Source organism: Canis aureus, chromosome 21 (genome assembly GCF_053574225.1).
Source record: "Canis aureus isolate CA01 chromosome 21, VMU_Caureus_v.1.0, whole genome shotgun sequence".
In the NCBI taxonomy this organism is placed as follows: domain Eukaryota; kingdom Metazoa; phylum Chordata; class Mammalia; order Carnivora; family Canidae; genus Canis; species Canis aureus.
In genome coordinates this window covers 11,562,144-11,576,415 of record NC_135631.1, presented here as the reverse complement: position 1 = coordinate 11,576,415, position 14,272 = coordinate 11,562,144, and the positions used below count along the sequence as shown (strand labels likewise).

The 14,272-nt window shown below is 55.3% G+C and overlaps 1 protein-coding gene across 3 annotated transcripts in view; it reads right to left on the bottom strand.

Annotated features, from left to right (window-relative positions):
- Positions 1-14,272, bottom strand: part of TSPAN18 (tetraspanin 18) — a 186,911-nt gene that overhangs the window by 25,346 nt on the left and 147,293 nt on the right. For all 3 annotated transcript variants that reach the window (XM_077862982.1, XM_077862981.1, XM_077862984.1), the window contains one exon: positions 3,773-3,855. The gene's annotated coding sequence lies outside the window, so the exon portion shown is untranslated. The remainder of the gene's footprint in view (positions 1-3,772; positions 3,856-14,272) is intronic.

Below are 14,272 nucleotides of genomic sequence, written 5' to 3'. Positions count from 1 at the left end.
TTACAGATGAGGACGCTGCGGCTCAAGGACGTGAAGCGACCTGCCCAACATCCCTGGGCTTGTAAACATGCCCCTTGGCCCACTGCAGATCCTGTGCTCCACCTGGTTCCGGGGGCAGCTTTCAGGTAGACAGAAGGGCAGCAGGAGCACTGGACTGCGAGTCCAGAGCCCCGTCTCCTGCTCTGCAAGTCATTTCCTCTCTCTGGCCTCAGCCCCTTCCTCTGCAAGATGATGGAGCAGGAAGTTGATGACTTGTCAGTTCCTTCCGTCAAGGGCAGAAGGGGCTGCCCCGCTAAGATGCTGGGGTTCTGCGGGAGGCCAGGCTTTAGCGGCCCCCTCCTGGGCCCACCCAGGCAAAGTTGCTTTCCAGAGCAGGATCTGGCTTCAGCTGGCTCTGGCTTTGTAGCAATTAAGGGGCATAATAAATATGGCAGCTCATAAACGGGCTACCTGTATTTATTACATACCGCGTTCGTTACAGATTACATCTAATGGGTAGCTTGTGGAGTGCTGGGCTCCCAGACAAATGCAATAAAAGGAGCGTGTCTCCTGGGAAGAGCCTCTGACAACCTCAAAGGTGAGGCAGGTAGAAAAATAGATGGTGGGAGCCAGAGGGCAGATGGGGATACAGAAGCCCAGTTCCAGCTCCAGGGCAGAGTGGGTGAGTGGAGAGAAGGTGCTGGTGCCTGATGGAGGATCAAATCCCAGCCCTGCCAGGCTCAGCTGGGGACCTGGGGTGTTTCTAAACTGCATGCATCTGAGTTTCCTGGTCTTTAAAATTAGTATACAAATAATGCTTTCCTCATAACGCATGGAAAATACGGAGTGCAGGACTTGGCACCCGGGAGCTAACAGTGTAGCAATAGCTAGTAACAGCTGGCATATCTTAAACTCTTGCCATGGGCCAAGGAACATGCACAATCTCAATCCTCATCAAGTTCCAGGACAGGGGTAATGTCATCTCCATTTATCGGGCAAGGGAACTTAGGCTCAGAGAGGTGCCTGACCTCTCATGCAAGGTCACACAGCATAGGGACGCCTGGATGGCTCAGTGGTTGAGCGTCTGCTTTAGGCTCAGGGCGTGATCCCAGGGTCCTGGGTGTGATCCCCTATCCTGGGACAGTATAGCAGTGGCTCAGCGGTTTAGTGTCGCCTTCAGCCCAGGGCGTGATCCTGGAGACCTGGGATCGAGTTCCACATCGGGCTCCCTGCATGGAGCCTGCTTCTCCCTCTGCGTATGCTTCTGCCTCTCTCTCTGTGTGTCTCTCATGAATAAATAAATTAAAAATCATTTTAAAAAAAAGGTCACATAGCACAGAAGTGCCTGAGTCAGGATATGTCTGTTTTCTTCCGGAGCCACAACTCTTTATCATCATTTTGGATAAGCGCTAATTGCCCTGCCCCGTTCATCCATCCTCCTCCAAAATTCAGGCCCGTCTTCATATCTGCTGTGCCACCTCATTTCCCGCTATTCGGGGAAATCAGCCTTCTGAGCCCTCATCCACTGCCAGCCAGGCTGAAGCCAAAAGACCAACAACGCCTGACTGTTCCACCTGCCACCAGGGGTTTCTGAGTGTGGGACACACCTCCTTAGCCAATTGGCCAGACAAGAGGGACAGACCAACCTCCAATCCCCTGCCTGGATCTGGTCGAGAGCTCCACTCACCCACAGAGCCTCCTGGAGGTGGAGCGAATCAGCCCAGTTCCCTAATTTACCTCAAAGGAGGGTGGGACATAGTCTCTGGAAGGTGGGCTGAGAAGAATCTTGAGCTGACCATGAGGTCCAAAGGCTGAACTGTTTCTCAGAAATGATGTTCAGAGGCACTTATGGAGGAGACTGGGAATCTCTCTGCTGAAGGAACATGACATACCCTCTCTGGGGCCAGGGGTGAAAGGCCCCCCTAAGGTTTCCCCAATCCCCAGAGTTGACAGGGACCCCAAGGGGAGAGTATCAGTGTGGCTGGGCCGCAGGGTCCGACTGGGCCTGGCCCTTCCACTTTCCAGCCTCATGATCTCGGACAAACACACAGCTTCTCTGGGCCTTTGCTTTCTTGTCTGCAAAATGGGGCCAGGAATGCTGGCGTCCAGAGGAAATTGTGCAGACTCAAGGTTGAACGGGAAGAGGTGCCAAGCTCCTCACACCACAGCTGGCACACGGCGGCTCCGTTCCTTCTTCCCTTCCTGCTCTGTCCCGCCACAGGGCAGCCACTCTCACCTACTTCCCCAGACACCAATACACTGGCCAGGTTCCCTGAATCAGGAGAGGGGAGGACTCTAACCACCAGGTATAGTATGACTTTACAGAACAAAAATGCAGGAGAAACTCTAAGGTACATTTAGGATATGACTTGGTAAAGGCAGCACCGTTTGATGGATAAAATCCTTTAAATCAGGGCACCTGGGTGGCTTGGTGGTTGAGCCATCTGCCTTTTTTTTTCTTTTTTTAAGATTTTATTTATTCATAGAGACAGAGAGAGAGGGGCAGAAACACAGTCAGAGGGAGAAGCAGGCTCCGTGCAGGAAGTCTGATGTGAGACTCGATCCCGGGTCTCCAGGATCACACGCCAGGCTGCAGGTGGTGCTAAACCGCTGCATCACTGGGGCTGCCCGAGCCATCTGCCTTTGGTTAGGTCATGATTCTGGGGTCCTGGGATCGAGTCCTGCATGGGGTTCCTGAAGGGAGCCTGCTTCTCCCTCTGCCTGTGTCTCTGCCTCTCTCTGTGTGTCTCTCATGAATAAATAAAAATCCTAAAAAAGAATCTTTTAAATCTTAGGGCCAGGGTGATGAAATGTGGGAGTCAGCATTTCAGGCAGACCTGACTTCCTGTGAGTTCAATTCCTCACGTGCACGGCGAAAGCGTGCAGGGGAGCAGGCTGGGTGTTGCAGTTCCAGCTGCCCTTCCACGAAGGGGTCTGCCTCAAGGTGAGTGTGGGGCTGGGGGGGCTGCTGCCCTGGATCTCATGGTCTCGAGGCTCCTGTCATGGTGCCGGTCACGGTGCCCCCTCACCTGACCAAGTGATGGTTCTGGCCTTACAGACGGGTGTTTCACCGGACAACGTGACCCCCAGATGCAACCGACTGGTTCTTGTACAACAAAACCAGGTGGTTCAGAGCTTTGTGGGGATGTAAGGAAAACTTTTCTCTGACACTACTGTTTGTGTCACCCTTGGTGTAGAAGCCAATGCTTATATAATTTATGTCACCAGCGTTTCCGTAATAGGAGTTCTGGGTCCCGAACCGGTAGGGCAAGCTGACTGGCCCATTGCCCTCACTCTGGAAATGAGAAATGGGAAGGGGGCGTGGCCAAGTCAGCAAGCCAGTTAGGGATGGACGTGAGGCTAGAGCCCTGGTCGGGATCCCAGGTCAGGGGCCTGGGAATACACGATAGGCTCGGTATTGTGCTTATTTATTTTGGTAGCACACGTCTTCCCTTGTTAGAATGCAGGCTTCCTAAAGGCAGGGACCTGTTTCGTTCTCTGCCTCATTCCTAGCATCCAGAGCAGTGCCCGGCACACAGCGGGTCCTCAATTCATACATCTGAATGAATGAATGTTGGAAAAAGAGAATCAGAAACAGAGAACCGTGTAGATCTGTGAATGAATCAGAGAAAAAAAGACTAGTCAGAAAGACTGGGAAAGACAGAAAGATAGACAGCAGGACGTGAGATGGCAGACAGATGGGCTGAAAACGAACGGAGGCGGAGGTAGGGCAGTGTCAGGGGACAGGGCGGAGGCGCGCGGAGGGAGGGCATGCCCTTTGCTGACTTGTCACCTGGGCAGCTCTTCAGGCGTCAGCAGGACAGAGTCTCCTGGTCAGAGGGGGTCTTGTATATTCTTCTATTGGCCCAGCTTGTCCTAGAAGGAGAAAAATATTCAATTACTATAGGAAGTCAATAAAAAGCAGCCACGTTCAAGAAGCTGTTTATGTAAACCTGCCCTAAGGACGCACACAGGGCAAGTGCCCTGCTCATCTGGGTCCATTAGTGCTAATGAAAAGCTCTCAGCATCGAGGCCCACTCCAGCTGGGGAGGCCTGCGCGGGGTGCCTGCCCTCTGCCCAGATGGCAGCTCCTGAGTCCTCACAAGAGCTACGCGGGGAACCACATCTTTAAGAGACTTTCCGTTTCTGGCCCGGGCTTCATCTATATGGTTGATGAGCTGAGAGGAGGCAGTGGGCATGGTGGCCCACACACCTGGAAGCCACCTGGATGTCACCTGGCCATCTGCAGTGATGCCTGAGCAGAGAGAGTGCCAGCATGGCCCTGTCCATCAAACCCCCTCCCCAGAAATCCTGACTCCCAAGGGAGAAACTGGATGCTGGAAAGGGTTGCTTGGCCTCACAGAAGGGCTTGCCAGAAGGCTCCTACAGAGGACCAGATCTCAGCAGTGGAAAACGAGAGTTTGCTTTCAGTAGTCAGAATGGGCCCCGAAGGAGGCTCGTATTTGGCCACACTTGTGGGGAATCACTCGGCCAGGTCGGGATCAAGAAGGATCTGGAAGCGTGGGGCGGGGGAGCTTGGGCTGCAGTGGGCATTCTCATGGGGTTCCAGGGAGGGAGATGTTGGGGGGGTGGTTCTCAGATGCCAGTTCAGATTCCTTCCCATTCATGTCAGTGGAGGAGGGGGTGGTGGATGAAAGACTCCTCTCCCCATCCACCCATGCATCTGCTCAGGAGACACATATTGAGCACCTGCTGTGTGCTGGGGGCCGTGTCAGGAAACGGGGCTGTAAAGAAGCTCACCCTCCTGGTCGGGCGGCATTCGGGACGGAGATGCCAGGAAGCTCGCCTTCTGTGTCAGTGGAGGAGGTTGGAGGAGACAAAGAAAAGGAAGACCATAGGGCTGGGGACCAGCAGGAAGGAGGGCCATCCACTGGTATAACGCCACTGCGGGCTTAGGGAGGTTTCATGAGGAAGGGGTGGCACAGTGGAGGTGAGGCTGGCAGATGGAAAGGCAGGAGAAGGGGCCTCCGTCCTGAGACCTGCTGAGTCCCTGGGAGCTCCCTATTCGGACTAAACACACACATGTAGCAGGCTCGTCAACCACCTGCCTCTGTATCCGCTGCAGAGCTTTGGGCTACACGCTCACATGCATGAGCTTCCTGAATGCTCATGACACCTGGAAGCAGGGATCCCATGAGCACCGCCGTTTACCAGGAGGAAGCCGAGCCCTGGAGGGAAATGATTTGTCCAGCATCCCACAGCTGGGATGCCTTGGAGCTGGAATGCAAACCTAGGAATCAGAACTAGCTGTGTGATCACACTGAGTCCTCACAGCAGCCCTGCTGGGAGGGCTATTGGCCCATTTTACCGAAGGCAACTGAGAATTACCTTGGTAAATGGCAAAGCTGAGCATTCTCCCGAGATCCCAGATTCCAGGCAAAGATGTCAGAAAAGCCAGGCCCATCTGGCCTGAACAGTGATGAATCTGCTAACATTGGCCCTAAGGCTGAGCAGGGGTTCCATGCACTCTGGCCCCTACCAGGCAGGAAACTACCAGTAGGGTGGACACGGCGGGGGGTGGGGGTGGGGGTGGGGGGTGGTGCAAGGGGTGGTGCAGAGAGAAGCCCCCTGGGTCCAGGCAAGGTCCTAGAAGCTTTGGGCTGGACCTTTGTCCCGGGATGGCTCACAAGGTGAGATGCAGCCTATTCAGGCTCCTTTCTGGAGCTAGGGTCTCTGTGCCCCTAGGGAGGGGAGCCTCAATTCTAGTTCAGGGGCTGTACCCCCTGCCTAGCCCCACGGCTCAGGGAAGCGAGGAGGAGTCAGTTTTCCCCTATCCGCGTTTCTCCCCTGCCCCATCCCAGCCCTGGTCTCCAACATCACCATTCCTGCCCAGGATCTCAGGCTGGCAGTTATCCTGAGTGTGATGTGACTCCTTTTCCTCTGGTCATTGAGGCTGGAATGACAGGCCCAGGTGACCAACACAAGGCCCATCCAGTGACAAAGAGAAGGCACTGAACTTCTTCTGGCATCTCCCCACCCCCTCTTCACTGGAGATCCCGGCCCCATTGTATGCATGCTCCAGGGCTGAAATAGGCTTACCCCCTTCTGGGGTTCCAAATGCCCGGAACAGCCTCCCATCCCTCTTTGTCCTTTCTGCTCTCCCAACCCATGGCCGGGCTCCTGACTGCTTCCTGACCCAGCAAAGATCTGCATTCAGGGGAAGCTGGCAAAGGACCACAGAGGGGATGCCTGCCACGTGTTCCCCATCACCGCAGAGACGGCACTTGCCTTGGCCAGTTAGTTCCCTGAGACCTTCAGAAAGTCACTAACCCTCCCTGAGATGCCAGGTTCTCCTCTGAAAACTGTGATCCTCAATTTCAAAGCCAAAGGTGGCTGTAAGAATTCATGATATGGGGGTGCCTGGGTGGCTCAGTCAGCTAAGCATTCAACTCTCAGTTCTAGCTCAGATTGATTGTAATCTCAGGGTCCTGGGATCGAGCCCGGAGTCGGGCTCTGCACTCAGTGTGGAGTCTGCTTGAGATTCTCTCTCTCCCTCTCCCTCTGCTCCTCCCCCAGCTTGCACTCTTTCTCCCAAATAAATAGAGCTTAAAAAAAAAAAGAATTAATGATACGAAGTACTTGAACTTAACTCATATGATACAAAAACTCTTGGAAACCTGCAAAGCACTCTTCCCACGGGGAGCTATTATTCTCATATACCAGGAGAAAGGGGATGCCCAAACCACATCCACCAGTCATCAGTGGAGGTGAGCACGGGAAAGAACCACGGACAGACAGTTTGGTCAGGACGGCTATAAACATCTTTCCCCTAAGGGGCCCCAAATTCAAATTAACCGCTACAATTTTGTGATAATTGATTCTAACGATAACTCATAGTATTGAGTGCTAACCATGCAGCAGGCTCTGCTAAGCATCTCTCCAGCGTTCTCCTACGTACTCCCGGCCCACGAGGTCAGTACCATTATTGTACCATTTTACATACGAGGAAGCTGAGATTTAAGAGAATGGAATGAACTGGCCTGAGTTTATCCATATGGCTAATCAGACACAGCCACGATTCAGGCCCAAGCTGGCTGGACTCCAAATCAGAGCTCCCGACAAGACACAGTCCATGGAGAGGACACCAGAAAGAGGGAGGCTTATGTCTTGGACACCAAAATTTCCAACCCAGGGCTGCTCTAGCCTGAATCAGGAACCAGGCAGACTCTCAGGGAGCCAGCTAGCATCCTCCCCTGTGCCAGCTGGAGGCCTCTGGGGGATGACCCAATCCCCACCATCCCCTGACAGATGGGAGCCCTGAGGCCCAGAGAGGGGCAGAGACGGGTGAGGTCACGCAGCACCTCGGGGGTTCTCCGGTGCAAGCCCCCCGCCTGGGCCAGACAGCTTTATTAACCTTGCCCCTCCCACCGCCCCAGATGGCGGCTCCAGCCCATCTGCACAGCGCGGGCCCAGGAGGGGTTCTCTGATTAAGAAGAACAGCTCAGTTCATAAATCACTCCTTTTATTTTCACTGCCCTCAGCCTCAGGGCATACTTTCTGGGAAGAGAGAGAGAGAGAGAGAGAAAGCAGGTGGACATGAGCGATGGAGAAGCCCCCGCCAACCCCCTCCCCCCCAGGGGGAAGCAAATACAGGTCTGGGTTGGTGTAGAGCCCAGAAATGTCCTGCAAGCACCCCAGCCAGGTGAGGGCGCTGCGGACCAGGGCAGAGGCTCGGGCCGCAGGGAGCTGCCAACACACCTTCAGCAACCTGGTTTCCAGGCGGCAGGGCTCTGCCCTGACAAGCTGTGAGGCCTGCACCAGTCTCCCCTCCTGAGCCTCAGTTTCCTCACCTGCAAGATGGGGGGCAGGGGGGTGGCGGTTCTCAAGGCCAGTGCAACCACCAGGGGAGGAGAAGGAGGAGGAGGAGGAGGGGAAATGGGATGGAGCTGAAAGCACTTTGGTGGCTGCATGTCCAGTTCCCTCCTTCCCGCACGTGCCAGCCCTGGGCCTGGTCCAAGACAAAGACAGCAGCGGCTTTCCTCCCTCAAGGACGCACTCAGATCCAGTGCCAATCAATAACCCCACAGCCCTGCCAACCAGGTGCCCTGGGCACACCGAGAGGCAAGGGGGGCGGGCGGCTGGCGGGGGCCCGGGGTGTGAGGGGAGCACAGGGCAATGCCGAGGCTCGGTGTCCGGGTGTTCACCTACAGCGATCTCCCTCCATCCCACAAAAAGCTCGGCAAAGTACATGATCCCTCCATCGTTCCCTGGCACGGAGCAGGGAACCAAGGCTCCGCGGGGCTGGAAAGGAGGTCCCGGAGCCAGAAGCGACACCAGGTTAGCCAGACTCTGGGACCGGTGCTTGTTTTCCTCCAACAGGCGGCTGGTCAGGATAAAAATGATTCTTGCCATCAGGTTCAAAGCTGGGGGGCAGGGGGAGGATTTATCTATTCACTGGCTGTGCCTGCTGGGCCTCCTCCCAAGACAGACAGTCTAGTAAACAAGCAATTGGCCTGCAATCCTGGCATGCCTGGTGACAGCGCGACACGGGGACACGGACACAGCTGAGGGGGGGCTGCAATCTAATTAGGCTCCCGGGGGCGGTGCCGTGAAGGTTCACCAGCCAGGGCGCCGGGGATGCGGTGGGATCCTAAAGGACAGCCTCCCCTGCCCCCCAGACTCACTGAATGGTGAACATAGAGGGGACGGAGCATCTGGTCTGCGGCGTTTGGAAAGGCCTCATCTCTGTGGTGTGAGTTGAACCAGGCCTGGGCGCTTGGTCCCCCACCACAACCCTTTCCTCTGTCCCTGAACCCTCAGGGGGCTGTTTCCATCAGAGACTCTTCAAAGAAGGACTTCCTTCGTGAGGACGAGCTCCAACGGCCTCTTTGCACAGTGGATGCTGAGGACCAGAGAGGGGCAGGGTCTTGCCCCAAGTCACACAGCTCGGCTGGCGGCAGGAGCTCCCCATATGAAGCCCACTGCCCTTCCCCTGCTCCTAAGACTGACATCTGAGTTTATTTTGGCTCCTGAAAGGACTGGGCACGCACTAGCTCGGCGAACCCTCCCGACCACCGGGGAGGTGGGCACTCCTGCTCCACCAGTGGAGAAACTGAGACTCAGAGAAGGGTGGCCTTGAAGGAGGTTGGAGGAACAGTGAGGGCAAAGCAGGATTCCTTGTCCTTCTGCCCTGGCTGTCTTCCAGAGGCATGGCCCTGGGGACTTTGGGTCTGCTGATGCCCAGAGTGACCCTTGCCACAACGGATGCTTCCCATTCCCTCCATGTCCCTGGGCTGGACCGAAGCCACAGACGGTGCTCATCCCAGACACAGGACACTGGGTCCATCCTCTTGCCTTTGCCCTCAGGTGGCCTCTGGGGACAAAGGCTCTGGGCGCTCTTGCAGAGACTTTCACGAGCCAGGGTCAAGGTGCTGAAGGCACTACAACCAATTTGAACTTGGGTGTGAGCAGAGAGGCGTGGTCCCTTGGTGTATGGGGCACAGGAGAGTCCAAGGGCTGGGAGGGAGGAGGGCAGGGCAGAGTGGGGACACCCGCCGGCCCCCCAAAGCCGAGCCTGCCCTGTCCTCAGGGGATGAGAAGGAAAGCCAGCCTTCCAGCAGGGGAGCTGACAAGAGATTTTATATCTCGGGAAACCCCTTTGCTTTTGGAGAGAGCCTGGGGCGGGGTGGGCAGCAGCACCTTTCTGCTTCCCCCAGAGATCTGAGATGGGCTCGGATTAGGGAAGGAGGTGCTCTGAGACCCGAGAGGCCCCTGGTCAGGGGCGGGGGCTCCGGCTTCTCGGCCGCCCACCCCAGCCCTGAGTCACTTTCAAGGAGCAGAGTCCACACACTCAGAGACACGGAGGAGCCTGCAGGCCTGGTGTCCTCCCGTCAGGCTCACTTCCTGAGGGACACCCGCAGGATGAAGTGTTGGGGGAACAGCCCATCCTTACGGTTTTCTAGGGCATCTGTGCCAGCTGGAGGGAGGCCGCTCCAGAAAGGATGTCACCCCCATCGGACAGCCAAGGACACTGGCATGTGGGGTGGGAGGGACCTGTCCAAGGGGGCACAGCACAGCCAGGGCTGGAGGATATCATCCAGACTCCCAGCCTGGGTGCTCCCGGCCACACACTGGGGCAGCCTTGGCACACGCTGGGGGTGGCTCAAAACTCCGCCCGGGGAAAGCCCACAGGAAAGGTGAATCTGGTGGTGGCAGGAACCACAGGACATTGGCTCCACCGCTGGCAGGGGCAGGGATGGGGAATGCCGGATGTGTTGTCTGAAACACCATTGTTGTTGGACCTTTCCCATGAGACCTAAGCCCTCGGCGGCCAGAATTGTGTCTTCTGCTTCCTCTGAGTCCCTTCAGGGGACACTCAGGGTACTGGATGGAATGTTACCGGTATAGTAACTGTGCCTGCTTCCCACATGACAAGGACAGAGCACTGTTCCCGGCATCATCTACAATGGGCCAGTTGTTCCCCGGGGAGTACACCGAGGCTCAGAGGTGAGTGAGCTTCCCACGGTGGCCGAGCCCGTATGGGACAGAACTTGGCTTCAGACCCCAGGAGGCACACTGTTCTGTGCTAGGGCGCCTCTCGGCTGATGATGGGCTCTTGGCCTTTCCACACAAGGCAGAGCAAGTGACGAAGAGAAGGAACCAGAAGGCATGGAGTCCTGGGTTCAAGTCCAGAGAACTCTGTATCGCAGGCCCTCTCTCTAACCCTGGAGTCCTTCCACTGTTTCCCACGACCAACTCAGTGGGGAGCAGGAGCCCCCCAGCTCTCCCTCCCTTCCCACATTTCATCTCCCCTCAGGGCCCTGAGCTGCAAGAGACCCTTTGAAAGCCTTGGTAATCCATCCCAAAATATGCAAGGCTGTTGCTGGGGCAACCTGGCTCGCCCCTGCACAGACAGGATTTAAATATTTAATGGCTTCTTGGGTGTTAAGGGGGCCTGGGAACTGGGTGGGAAAGGGCACAGGTCTGAGCCTGGGGTGAAGGAAGGGGGGGAGCCCTGGCAACTCCTGCCACAGAAGCCCCCCTACCTCCCATGCAGAGAAGAGCACTGGGGGCTCCTGGCTCTGTTGTTGACCTTAGTGTCCAACAGGATAAAGCAGATTGTGGCTGGGACCCAAGAAGTAAGTGAGACCCGGAATTCCACTGTTAGATGTAATGGAGGGAGGTCCCGGGAGGGGGGATTTTCTCGTTTGCAGGTGGACAAGAAAAACTTTTTTAAAAAGGTCCTGCTGTACAGTGGATGCACGCTGCATGACGGTTCTTGCCTTCTCTCCTTCGAAACTCACTCTAATCCTATGGGGCAGGCCTGTTCTTATTCCCAATTCACAGCTGAGAAAAGTGGGATCGGAGACATGCAGTGACTTGCCCAAGGCCACACAGCTGCTAAGTGGCAGACTCGAACCCAAGGCAGTGGGCTCCGAGGCCGATGCTTTCTCTGCTACATCTATCAAGAGTCAGGGCCAGAAACACTGCTTCCAGCTAGCTAGTGTGTATGAAGTCCATTCTACGGGCCGGGCACTGGGCTCAGGGCTCCGCATGCTCTAATTCACTTAACCCTTACAATGACACGGGGAGGTAGGTGCTGTTACCCCCATTTTACAAAAACAACCAATTAATTAATTAAAATCAAACTTAAAATCCTCTTATCCCCTGGTGCTTTGTCCATATCCTCCAAAGCTGGATAGGATGGCAAGAGGAAATTCTTCTGGCAACTTCGCAGTAAAGATGAGTCAGTTCATTGACTCACGCTACACATAAGACACATGCACACAAACCCACACGGATATGGCCTCTCAGACATATGCTCGTTTACAGACAGACAAATGTACAAATATACACACAGACACACACACGCATAGACACACAGACAGACATCACCACTCACACAGGCACACACGTGAAGGCACAGGTGTACACGTACGGCCACCCATCACTTTCCCCCTGACTGAACTAACAACAATGTCATGAAAAAGACATCCAAAGTCACCCGGTCCACGCCTCCGCCAACATCGAGAACATTTGAAACAGGCAAACGGATGTGACCTTGTTCTTAAAGATCTTCAGTAAGGAGGATAAACCCCATGGCTTCATTCTGATGTCTCTTCAACTAGGGAAGCTCCTCCTGGCATCGAAGCAAATTCCAACCTGCTTTACATTAATCACAGCACGACTCTCCATGATACCCTGCTTTACAGCTCCCAAAGCCCTGCTATTTTTAACGCTCCTTTTTCATCCTCACGACCATCCAGCAAGGCAAACAGGGAAGCGATGATTTTAATTTATGTGGAGAAGGGCCCAGAGGAGTTACAGGGCTTGAGATGACACAGCTACTGCTCAAGGTGGGCTTCCGTCCCACCTGTTGGATGTCTACTACTTGGCGGCTGATTTCACCAGTGTGTCAATGGGCCGGGTTGCTGTGAATGTCCTGCCAGCTTCACTTTGCTCCTCTCTTTATTGAGCTTCCTGGTCCCTCAGCCTGTGTTCAGTGAGGGGACTTCACTGGCCCTGGCTCACTTGCATCCTGCCCACGTGATGCCTGGTGCAGCATGGAGGGGAGGCCCCTTAGAGCTGGGTTATCTCGAAGCTTCCCCTACCCGGAGTTAGCAGGTTTCCGGTACTGGGGCAGATGGGTGAGGCTTCCCCCTCCTTCTCACCCACCAGGGCAGGAATCCCTGAACTCCCCCGCGCCACTGCCCCCCAAGTCCAGGACCTGTCGCTGGAGCAGAAATCAAGCCTGCTCCCTCCCCCTCCTGGCCTCATGTTCTTGGGGGGTCACTGCCCCAGTTCCATTTGCTTGGCAATAAATATTAGAAGCGCTGGGTCTTGCCAGGGCAACTGCAATTGAGTCTAGTCACCTGGCCCGAATTAGGGAGGCCACAACCCCTTCCCATAAGGGGAATGACTACAGGTATTTGCAGCTCAAGTTTTGGAGGGCAAACAACCTGAAAAACAGAAGAGACTGCTCAGAGCTCCTGTCTGGGTGAGAAAAAGAAAAAAAAAACCTGTGAGGAAATGAATCAAAGGAAAATCTGTGGTGAGGCCTGCAGAAGGATAGGCAGGAGTCAGAGAGCCCTATTTTCTTTCCTCCCCGTAAAAAAAATCATCCCAGCTGTTCCTAGGAGGCAGGTCCTAAAGCAGGATGCAGGTCGGGGGTGGGCAAGGGAAAGGACTGGACTTGGGGGGAGACAGGCACGGGGGTGAGGGGGCCGGGGGGTGCTCAGACAAAGGGGAACGAGGGCGCTGCATCCTCCACAGAAGCCCGGTCACCAGCTCCACCAAACATCATTATCTCCAGGCCAGGAAAAGATGCTGGCAATCCCACCCAGAAGCCTCGGGGTTGAGCAAGTATTTGGTCTTCCGGAATGCCAGAGAGGATTGCTACTTCCTTCTGACAAAGTAATAATACTGAAGAAGAAAACTTGTTCAGGTCCAGGTTTCTCCATCTGTCCAATGGGGAAAGAAATCCCCACCTCGCTCTTCCTGTGAGCTGGTGCTGGGCAGGGTGAGAAGGGACAAGAGAAGGGACAGGGCCCTGAAGGAGTCAGGACACGGGTAGTGATCTGGAGCCGAGGTGGCAACTTTTTCCTTAATGGGCCACACAGTAACTATTTCAGGCTTTGCAGACATGTTATTTCTGTCATAACAATTCAACTCCGCTTTGTTCGAGAAAGTAGCCACAGCTTGCATCTCAAGGAATGGTCATGGCTGGGACCATGTTCACTTACAAAAAAAGACCAGGCAGGATTTGTTTCGCTGCTAGTGGTTTGCAGAGCCCTGAGCCTAAGGAATATTTTAGGGACTGACCTCGGGTTAAAGCAGCAGATTAGAAGTGAATGTGGTTCACCTGTTGTGCAGGGGGCAGAGAATGGGAGAGAACAGAACCGGGCATTCAGAGAACTGGGTTCCAGCCCTGCGTCCCGGCTGTGCAGCCCCTGCCAATTCCTGGCACCTCTCTGGGCCTTGGCAGCTCCACCGTGCGCACCACTACAAGGATGAAAGCGCCTCCGCAGGTTATGGGCCCCTGTGGCCGGGGGACAGCGCCCTCAGCAATCCATGAACCCTAGTGGGGAGGCTAACTTAACTGCAGGAGCCCCTGGCAGCTGGTGAAGGGGGTGCATGTGATGATCTGAACAGCGCTGGGGGAAGCTTTCCAGCAGAAGGGGCTGGAGGAGCTGCAGCTGGTCACCCTCTATGCCAGGGCCTGGCCCTACTGCCCCGTCTGAATCCAGGAAGAGGACCCCTGGATTGCATCCTTTGTCAAGAGCTCTTTGGAGCAGGGCTCTGCTGCACCAGGGCTGTCCGAGGGCCAGGAAGG